This window comes from Melospiza melodia, unplaced genomic scaffold, assembly GCF_035770615.1.
Source record: "Melospiza melodia melodia isolate bMelMel2 unplaced genomic scaffold, bMelMel2.pri scaffold_62, whole genome shotgun sequence".
Classification (NCBI taxonomy): Eukaryota; Metazoa; Chordata; class Aves; order Passeriformes; family Passerellidae; genus Melospiza; species Melospiza melodia.
In genome coordinates, this window is record NW_026948801.1 from 560,018 (window position 1) to 569,783 (window position 9,766).

General features: G+C 51.2%; 2 long non-coding RNA genes and 2 other non-coding genes across 5 annotated transcripts; all 4 read right to left on the minus strand.

Moving 5' to 3' along the window:
- Positions 1-642: 642 nt before the first annotated feature.
- LOC134413956 (uncharacterized) lies at positions 643-5,070 on the minus strand. 2 transcript variants are annotated; one of them, XR_010026619.1, is made up of 3 exons: positions 5,021-5,070; positions 3,459-3,551; positions 643-1,638 (listed from the first exon to the last, which is right to left on the minus strand). It is a non-coding gene; the product is annotated as an uncharacterized LOC134413956 (long non-coding RNA). The 2 variants fall into 2 exon arrangements; XR_010026620.1 differs by having other exon boundaries at positions 3,459-3,554; positions 5,021-5,054.
- Positions 3,241-3,323, minus strand: LOC134413972 (small nucleolar RNA SNORD45). Its single transcript, XR_010026627.1, has one exon. It is a non-coding gene; the product is annotated as a small nucleolar RNA SNORD45 (small nucleolar RNA).
- LOC134413973 (small nucleolar RNA SNORD45) lies at positions 4,327-4,409 on the minus strand. The gene has a single exon (XR_010026628.1). It is a non-coding gene; the product is annotated as a small nucleolar RNA SNORD45 (small nucleolar RNA).
- Positions 5,071-5,368: 298 nt separating the features above from the next.
- On the minus strand, positions 5,369-9,596 carry LOC134413957 (uncharacterized). Its single transcript, XR_010026621.1, has 2 exons — positions 9,418-9,596; positions 5,369-5,951 (listed from the first exon to the last, which is right to left on the minus strand). It is a non-coding gene; the product is annotated as an uncharacterized LOC134413957 (long non-coding RNA).
- Positions 9,597-9,766: the final 170 nt, after the last annotated feature.

Sequence of the window (9,766 nt, forward strand, 5' to 3'; positions counted from 1 at the left end):
GCTCCAAGTGCTGCTCCCAGCCCTGATCCGTGGGGATGGGAATGTCCCGCTCCCTTGCTGGGGCAGGCTCACACCTGAGCCAGGTCTGCAGGGCAGGACCTTGCCCTGACCCCAAGCCCTGTCCCAGCTGCAGGATCTGCTTCCCATCGGCCTCTTCCTCCTGCGGCCCCAGCCCAGCTCGGTGCTGAACAAAGGGGCTGGGCTGGGGCCATCCCTCAGCAGGGGCTGCTCACCCCCTCTGCCCCCTCCCCAAATTTCCTCTGGGGCAGCAGAGCTGGGGCAGCCCTGTGGAGAGGGACAAGGGGGTGATACCGGCATGGGGGGTTCACACACAGCCCCTGGGGATCCCCCCTCACTCCCACAGTGCCAGGAACACAAACCCCTCCACGGAGCCCCTGTCCCCCAGCAGCACCTTTTGCGCAGGGTCTGGGGGCAGCTCTGGGGGTCTGGGGGGTCACGACTGCCCTAAAACTCCCTCCCAGCCCCACAGCCACTCCAGCTCCATCAAACCACCCCCCAAATCCCTGCTGTCCCCCACACCCCGAACCACTCTGTGCAATAGAAATGGCCCCAAGATCCATCAAAACTCTTTCCCACCTCTGCCAAGACCCACCCAAGTTCTCTCCAAGCCACACAGCCCTTCCCAAACTCCCAAAACTATCCCACAGACCCCTCCAGAGCCCCCTTAACCCCTTCCCAGCTCCACAAATGGAGCCAAGAGCCACCAAAACCCCTTCCAATCCTCTCAGGATCCCCTAAACTCCTTCCCAGCCCCCCGTGGCACTGACCAGGAGAGGCTTGTGGACAGGAACATCCACAGGTGAGAGCAGCTCAGGCACTTCAGCAGCGTTTTAGGCACTTCCATCCCTTTGGGCTCTTCCCAGAGGCTTAGGGATGTTAGAGGGAGGACTGCAGATGGGGATGAGGGATGCCAAGAGTGGGATTTTGGGGACTAGCTGTTCCTCCTGCCTGACTCCATCTCTAGAATTCACCAGGTGTTTGATGTCCATAAAAACCTCCAGACCACCAGGATTCAGCCACCCTCAAAAAAACCCAAACCACCAAAATTCAGCAAAAAAACACCCACCAAGGAGTTCCCCTCTCTGGTCTCCCTACTTTGCAGTTCAGGGGCTCCCTCCTGTCTGGGCTCCTGCAGCCCCAATGTGTATTGGTGTCCCCTCTCTCTGGGCTGCTGGGGCAATCCCAGAGGTTCCTTCCCTGGGCTCCCCAGGTGAGTCAGAGGGGCCCAGGGGTGCTGCCTGTGCAGGGTTCCCGTTTCAGCACCCAGGGTACCCAAGGGTGAAAAACGCCAATCACTTGTTTTTAAAATTTTAAAAGTTTAATAGTAATAAAATGGTTATAAAAATAGCAATATAATTAGAGCATTAGTAATTTGGACAATTAGGATTTAGGACAATATGAGACAACAAAAGCAAAGAGCAACAGATGTCCAGGTACCTTTTTCTGGGCAGCATAAGCCCATAAAAGGACACACATTAACCGAGGATTAACTCTTAAAAACAATAACCTGTTGCATATTCACACACCTCATACATGATGCATAAATTCCATTCAAACACAGGATTCTGTCTGGTCAGTGTCAGCTTCTTCCTCTGAATCCTGATGGCATCTTCAAGCCTGAGGGAGGCAGGAAGCAGTTAGTTTCCTCTGATAAGAGAGCAATAAATTCTCTTTCTCTGAAAGATTTAGGTGTCCTGTGGCTGCCATCTTGCTGCGAGTACCTCATTCCTTTCTTTAAAAAATACCTCACATACACAGTTTCTATTTTAACATTATGTTATAACCTAAACTATATTTAACACACTTAAAAAATCAATTAATAAATCAATACAGCATAACATTCTAACATAACACATAATATTCGTTTTAATATTTGCAAAGAGCCAATCATAAAATATGCATTCTTCACACCATGGGTGTCCCTTGTCCATGGTGCCACCATCTCCGGGCTCCTGGGCTCCCCCTTATTGGGGTGTCCGACACCGCAGGCTGCAGAGGCTCCCCCAGCTCCGAGGCCCCCTCTCCGCTGTGCCAGCCCCCAGCCTGCCAGGCCCGGGCCATCCCCCCGTGGCTCTGGGCTGATGCTGCAGCGCCTGCCCCGGGCAGCCCGACTCCCCCCCGGGAGGGTCCCCCGCAGCCCCGGCCCAGCGCTGGTGCTCTGCCGGCACCAAACACCGGGACCCCCAAAATTCTGCCAGGCCGGAGCCACCGAGGGGTGCCCGGCCCTTGGCCTGCTATAGATACAGATTGCAATATTGGCTTTGTGCAAATGTTAACATGGATTTTATATGGGTGCTGTTAAAATAACTTTGTTATAAAGATACAGTTTTTATTTCTGTTGTTAATTATAAGCTTAGACATAATAGTGATGTAGTTGATATAAGTGTGCTTGTGTTACAGTGCCTGCTTGGATGGGATAACATCCAATGAACATGGGATGAAGACACCTGGTACAGATGTGCCAGCTATCAGCACTCATCCTCTGAAGGCAGTGTGGGCAGCGGCCAAAACTGAAGATGATAAGAAAGGACCAAAACCACAACCAAGGAATACACATGCCCTAAAAAGGTGGAACTGAGGAGGACTCATGCTAAACAGGTCTTGGAATATGGAAACTTCTTTGGGAAAAAAGTTTACTATGCATAAGTGTCACAGACATCTTTTATGGAAAATCCTTTCCTTAGGATTTTTCCTCCTGAGAAGCTGAGAGGCCTCAGGAACAAACTGTAAACATTGATTATCTGCTGCTGTGAAACACAACAGGGGGATCTGTGATTGGTCTTATGTGGATGTTTCTAAGTAATGGCCAATCACAGTCAGCTGGCTTGGACAGAGAGTCCGAGCCACAAACCTTTGTTATCATTCCTTCTTTTGCTATTCTTAGCTAGCCTTCTGATGAAATCCTTTCTTCCTTTCTTTTAGTATAGTTTTAATATAATACATGTCATAAAATAATAAATCAAGCCTTCTGAAACATGAGTCAGATCCTTGTCTCTTCCCTCATCCTTGGACCCCTGTGAACACAGTCACAGTCAGACTAAACAGCAAGCTGCAGACTGAACTCACAGATGCACATTTCACCTCAATCCAAATGGATTTCTCCTCTGGAAAATTCCCCCTCTGCCTCAGAGCCCTTGTCTCAAAGTGGTCCCAGCCTGGCCTGAGCACTCGACGCCAGCAGAGGGAAAAGCTGCACTGCCAGAGGGATTGGGGGCTGGCCGGGCCTCAGAGTAATTCAAGAGCTAAAGTGTGAGAGACATCAGAGCCGCTCAGATAATACATGCCAGCGCTCATCCCGGGCCCGGCCAACGCCTCCTCCTCCTCCTCCATGGGAACCCAGGGTCGGTGCTTCCCCAGCCCTGCGGCTGCAGCCCGTGCCCGGTGTGTCCGTGCCCAAGGGCTCTGGGAGATGTTGAATTTTCATCTCTTTCTCTCACCTGCAGCTCTCCAGGCTGCTGGTCAGGATACCCTCTGGGCACCAAGGCTTCTCCACGGGTCTCCCTCATTTGGCTGTTCCCTGTTCCTCAGCACTGCTGTGACCAAACCATGGGAAAAAACTTTCATTATAGATGTGTATTTTTGAATTGGCTTCTGGCAAATATTCACATGAATATCTTCTGTGTGGTGTGTTATAAAGTTATGCTGCATTAATTTTCCTAAATAGTGTGTTAAATATAGTTTTAGGTTGTAACAAAGCAGCAAAATAGAAACTCTGCTATGTAGAATACTATTTTCTTAAAGAAAGGACTTGCAGCAAGATAGCAGCCACAGAACACCTAAACCTTAGAGAGAAAGAGAATTTATTGCCCCATTATCAGGAGAAATGAACTTCTTCCCCCCTTACTCAGCCATCAGGATTCAGAGGAAGAAGCTGACACCGACCACACAGAATCCTGTGTTTGAAAGGAATTTATGCATCATGTATGAGATGTATAAATATGCAACAGGCTGTTGTTTTTAAGGGTTAATCCTCTGTTAACCTGTGTCCCTTTTCGGGCTTATTTTGACCCTGCTTTCCACAGCAGCCTCTCTCTCTGTTTTAGAGTTCAAAGGACTCCCTTATCTCTGTCCTTGGCTGAAGCAGTTTCTTAGTGCACAGGCTTTGGTGAGAACAGGCAGTCAGACTAAACAGCAAGCTGCAGACTGAACTCACAGATGCACACTTCACCTCAGTCCAAATGGATTTCTCCTCTGGAAAATTCCCCCTCTGCCTCAGAGCCCTTGCCTCAAAGTGGTCCCAGCCTGGCCTGAGCACTCGATGCCAGCAGTGGGAAAAGCTGCACTGCCAGAGGGATCGGAGCTGGCCCGGCCTCAGAGTAATTCAAGAGCTAAAGCGTGAGAGACATCAGAGCCGCTCAGATAATACATGCCAGCGCTCATCCCGGGCCCGGCCACCGCCTCCCCCTCCTCCTGCTGCTGCTGGGGCCCTCCCAGCCCGGAGCCGCCGTTTCCAGCGCCGAGGGCCGCTCTCTGTGGCTGCAGCCGGGCCCCGCCACAGCAGCCCTTGGCCCGGCGCTGGAGCCGGTGCCGCTGTTGGCAGCAAAACCCCCCCCGGGCAGAGCCGCCCCGGCCCGGCTCTTCCCGCGGCCCCGGCTCGGCGCCGCCGCCATCGCCCTCAGCGCCCTCAGCCCTCCGCCGCCTCGCCGGGCCCTGGGCCTCAGCGCCCTTCGGGGACCGCGCTCGGGGCAGCGACCGCTCGGGGCACCGCGGATCGGTCCAGCCCTGCACCGGCCCCGCTCGGGTACCGCGGATCGGCCCGGCCCTGCACCAGCCCCGCTCGGGCACCGCGGATCGGCCCAGCCCTGCACCAGCCCCGCTCGGGCACCGCGGATCTGCCCAGCCATGCTCGGCCCCGATCGGGTACCGCGGATCTCTCCAGCCATGTCCGGCCCCGCTCGGGCACCGCGGATCTGCCCGGCCCCCCCAGCCCCGCTCGGGCACCGCGGATCCGCCCGGCCCTGCACCAGCCCCGGGCCCGGGCCCGGCCCGCACCACGCACCCGCTGCCGCCGCCGCCGCTCCGCTGCCAGGGACACGCGGCCGGAATGGGCAGAGCCGGGCTGGCAATGGGACCCGCCCGCAGCCGCCTCCGCCTGCCCCGGCACCAATCAGCGTCTTCCACCCAACGCAATGGGCATTTTGAATAACGCGCGGTTTCTGATTGGCTTCTGGCAGATATTCAAACGAATACTTTATGTGTTACGTCAGAAAGTGATGCTGTATTAGTTTTCTTAAGTAGTGTGTTAAATCTAGTTGTAGGTTGTAACAAAATGTTAAAATAGAAACTATGCTATGTAAGATACTTTTTTTTTTAAAAAAAGGACTCACACCAGTCAGCAGCCTAAATCTTTCAGAGAAAGAGAATTTATTGCTCTCTTATCAGAAGAAACGAACTTCTTCCCGCCTCACTCGGGAAGAAGCCGTCAGGATTCAAAGGAAGAAGCTGACACTGACCAGACAGAATCCTGTGTTTGAATGGAATTTATGCATCATGTATGAGGTGTGTGAATATGCAACAGGTTATTGTTTTTTAAGGGTTAATCCGTTGTTAACGTGTGTCCTTTATCAGGCTTATTTTGCCCAGAAAAAGGTACCCGGACGTGCATAACTCTTTGCTTCTATTGTCTCTTATTGTCCTAATCCAAATTGTCCAAATTATTATTACTCTAATTATATTGCTATTTTTATAACCATTTTATTATCATTCAACTTTTTGAAATTTTAAAAACACATGATTAGCGTTTTTCACACTTTTTAACACCAATTCGTACATTAAAAGCAGGCATAGCTTTATTTTGTCGCTGGGATCACCCAGCCCCAGCTCTTTCACTCCCCAGCTGTGTCACAGGTGAGCAGGGAGATGATGCTGCCTCAGGAGCTGGGGCCCAGCACCCAGGTGCAAGTGAGGTGCAGCAGTTCTTTTCAGGGATTCTGAAGGTGAAGGAAAAGGAAGTTTATTTTCTGACTGTAACATTTATAGGTTTTTAAAAGTGACCATGGATTGGAGGCTGAAAGTGCCACCTCTCCAATGACACTGGACAAACCAAAAGTTTAATAAATTTCTTTTCTTCTATAAAAGAATGCAAAACAAATCTCAGGAGCTCATTCCTTCCAGAAAGATTATTGATACTGCTCTAGAAGGCACCTGGGAACAGCATCTCAATCCTGCCCATGTTTTCCCAAAATCGCTCTCTGCAGCAGGAACAGCTGGGTGCAGTTGTCACTGCAGATGTTCAGGCACCCAAAGCAGCTGCAGCTGTTTGTGAGCAGCAGAGCAGATACTCCCTGTGCCATCACCTTTCCATAGGGATACAGAAGCTCTGGTTCTGGGGTATGTGATCCTGGCTGCTGAACTCCAGGGAAATCCACATTGGTCATTGGAAAACCCACCTGAACTTTTCTTTTAAGTGTGATGGAGAATTGTCTCTGCATCCGGGGACTACTGTGGTGCTCAATCACCTGAGGAGTGTTGGGGTGTGCAGGAACCCTACAAGTAAGGGATCAATAATCCCTGGACAGAAACTGGGTAGCTCAGGATCAATAATCCCTGAACAGGAGTTGGGCTGCTCAAGAGAAATAATCCCTGGACAGAAACTGGGTAGCTCAGGATCAATAATCCCTGAACAGGAGTTGGGCTGCTCAAAACCAATAATCCCTGGACAGAACTTGGGCTGCTCAGGATCAATAATCCTGGATAGGAGCTGGGTTGCTCAGGATCAATAATCCCTGAACAGGAATTGGGCTGCTCAGGATCAATAATCCTGGACAGGAGCTTTGTAGCTCAGGATCAATAATCCCAGGACAGAAATTGGGCTGCTCAGGGTAAATAATCCCTAGACAGAAGCTGGGCTGCTCAGTTTTAATATAATATATGTCATAAAATAATAAATCAAGCCTCCTGAAACACGGAGTCAGATTTTCATCTCTTCCCTCATCCTTGGACCCCTGAGAACACAGTCACATAGCTCCCTCTCAAATACATCTGCATGCAATTTCACAACAGGTTCATAACATATTCATTCTACTGATTTCCTGTTACATTTCCTGTGAATTTTTCTTTATCAGAAAGAATTCCTGGGGTCATTTTGACCCTGCTTTCCACAGCAGCCTCTCTCTCTGTTTCAGAGTTCAAGGGCCCTCCCTTTATCTCTGTCTTGGGCTGCAGCAGTTTCTTAGAGCACAGGCTTTTAACAGAACAGGCAGTCAGGCTGTCACAGATATCTCTCCTGAAAAATCCTTTCCTTAGGATTTTTCCTCCTGAGAGGCCTCAGGAACAAAATGTAAACATTGACATTATTTACTGCTGTGGAATGCAACAGGTGGATCTGTGATTGGTCTCATGTGGTTGTTTCTAATTAATGGCCAATCACAGTCAGCTGGCTCAGACTCTCTGTCCGAGCCACAAACCTTTGTTATCATTCCTTCCTATTCTATTCTTAGCTAGCCTTCTGATGAAATCCTTTCTTCTGTTCTTTTAGTATAGTTTTAATGTAATATATATCATAAAATAATAAATCAAGCCTTCTGAAACATGGAGTCAGATGTTCCTCTCTTCCCCAACCCAAGAACCCCTGTGAACACAGTCACAGTGAAGTTCTACCTGTTTGCTATTGTAATCACCAGTCGTTTTAGTTAATCGCTCCTTTTGTATCGGGATGGCCCTGCCTGAGGCTAAATTGATGGCCCTTCTCTCCAAACAGTGAGAGGAGGGGATATGGGGGGGGGGCATCAGAGAAAATGCAAAATAACCTCGGGACCAGCATGCCATGGGAAGCAACCCCACCAAACTTACCGAAAAAACCCCAAAAACAACGAGCCAATACAGAATTAAGAGATCAGAGTGATGTCTGGAGGTGAGGAACAAAGTACCGAGCCTGCAGAGATGCTGAGAACCTTTGTTGCCTCTCACCCTGAGCAAAGACCTCAGCTGCCAGGCTGTCACAGCCCAGCTCTGTGATGGCTCAGCGGGGATGGACAGAGGGGTCAGGGGTGTTATAAATAAAAAAATCTGCCAATTTTTTGGGCAAAAAAGGGTTGCAGAGTGAACCAGTTATACCAGTTGCTGCCAAGGTGAAGTGTCGCAGACATCTTTTCATGAAAATCCTTTCCTCAGGATTTTTTCTCCTGAGAAGCTTAGAGGCCTCAGGAACAAAATGTAAACATTGATTATCTGCTGCTGTGGGATGCAACAGGTGCATCTGTGATTGGTCTCATGTGGTTGTTTCTAATTAATGGCCAATCACAGTCAGCTGGCTCAGACTCTGTCCTAGCCACAAACCCTTGTTATCATTCTTTCCTATTCTATTCTTAGCTAGCCTTCTGATGAAACCTTGTCTTCTATCCTTTCAGTATAGTTTTAATGTAATATATATCATAAAATAAAAAATCAAGTCTTCTGAAACATGGAGTCAGATCCTCATCTCTTCCCTCATCCAAGAACCCCTGTGAACACCGTCACAGGTGGGACCCCCAGCTCTGCCCTTTAGTGGACAAAGCTGCACTTTCCTCCTCCTCCGAGTCACCCTGGGAGCAGTTTCGGACCCATCGAGCTTCCCAACCTTGAGCTGATCACTTTTAATAAAGGCATTAAAAAGGAGAAAAAGTCTCCTGCCCTGTTTATTTCACCCGGTGTCACCCACCTACCCAGCCCCAGGGGCCACACAGCGCCTGAGGCGTCCTCCTCCTGTGCCACCCGGTCGGTGACATGGCCCGTGAAGTAGGGGGCGGCCACCTCACCGGTGAGGACACAGCATCAGCATCCCCACGATGGGTGGTGACCCATGAATTGAGGGAAGAGGACTGGAAATTGTATCCTGACCACTGCCAAAATTGTGTGTTGAACCCCAAAATCAGATCCTGATTTCCCAAACTGGGTGCTCAAAACCTCTAAATTGGGTCCTGACCCCTCAAATTGGTTTCTGACCTCGCTCAAATCAGATTCTGCCTCCCCCAAATTGGGTCCTGACCCCTCAAATTGGCCTTGCAACCCCCCACGGCATCCTGTCCCCCTCCAGTTATGTCCAAAAAGGCTCAAAATCAGATCCCAAAGCCTCTCAAAGGGGTCCTGTTATGTCCAAATCGGATCCCAAAGCCCCTCAAAGGGGTCCTGCTATGTTCAAATCCTCCAAATCAGATCCCAAAGCCCCTCAAAGGGGTTCTGCCATATCCAAACCCACAAATCGGATCCCAAATCCCCTCAAAGGGGTCCTGTTATGTCCAAACCCACAAATCGGATCCCAAAGCCCCTCAAAGGGGTCCTGCGCCTCCGGTCGGGGTCCCCCCGTACCGAGAGCAGAAGCCGACATCAGCTCCCCATCAGCGTCCATCGCCCGCGCTCGGGCCCCAGCAGGGCCAGGAACCGGCGAACGGGGGGAGACAGTATCGGGGACACGGGGACCTGTGGGTTCTGCTGTGTCCGGTGGGTCTCGGTCTGTCCTGCTGGCTCCCGGTCCTGCTCCCGGTTCTTCTCGCCGGTGGTTCCGGGCAGTCCCGGGGGCCCGTGTGGGCCCCGGTGCTGCTCGCAGCGTGTCCCGGTCCGGACCGTGTCGCCCTCGGACGGTCCCGGTGTGGTCCCGATGCCGCCCCAGTCCCTTCCCGGCAGCCGCCGCCGTTTCCCGGAACGCGCGCGCGGGAATCCCGGCCTGACACGCCCACGCCTGAAATAACGCCTGTGATTGGTCAAAGCGGAGGTGACATCATCGGTTGCCAGGCAGAGGGGGCTGGAGCGGGTTGAGAGGCGAAGGAGG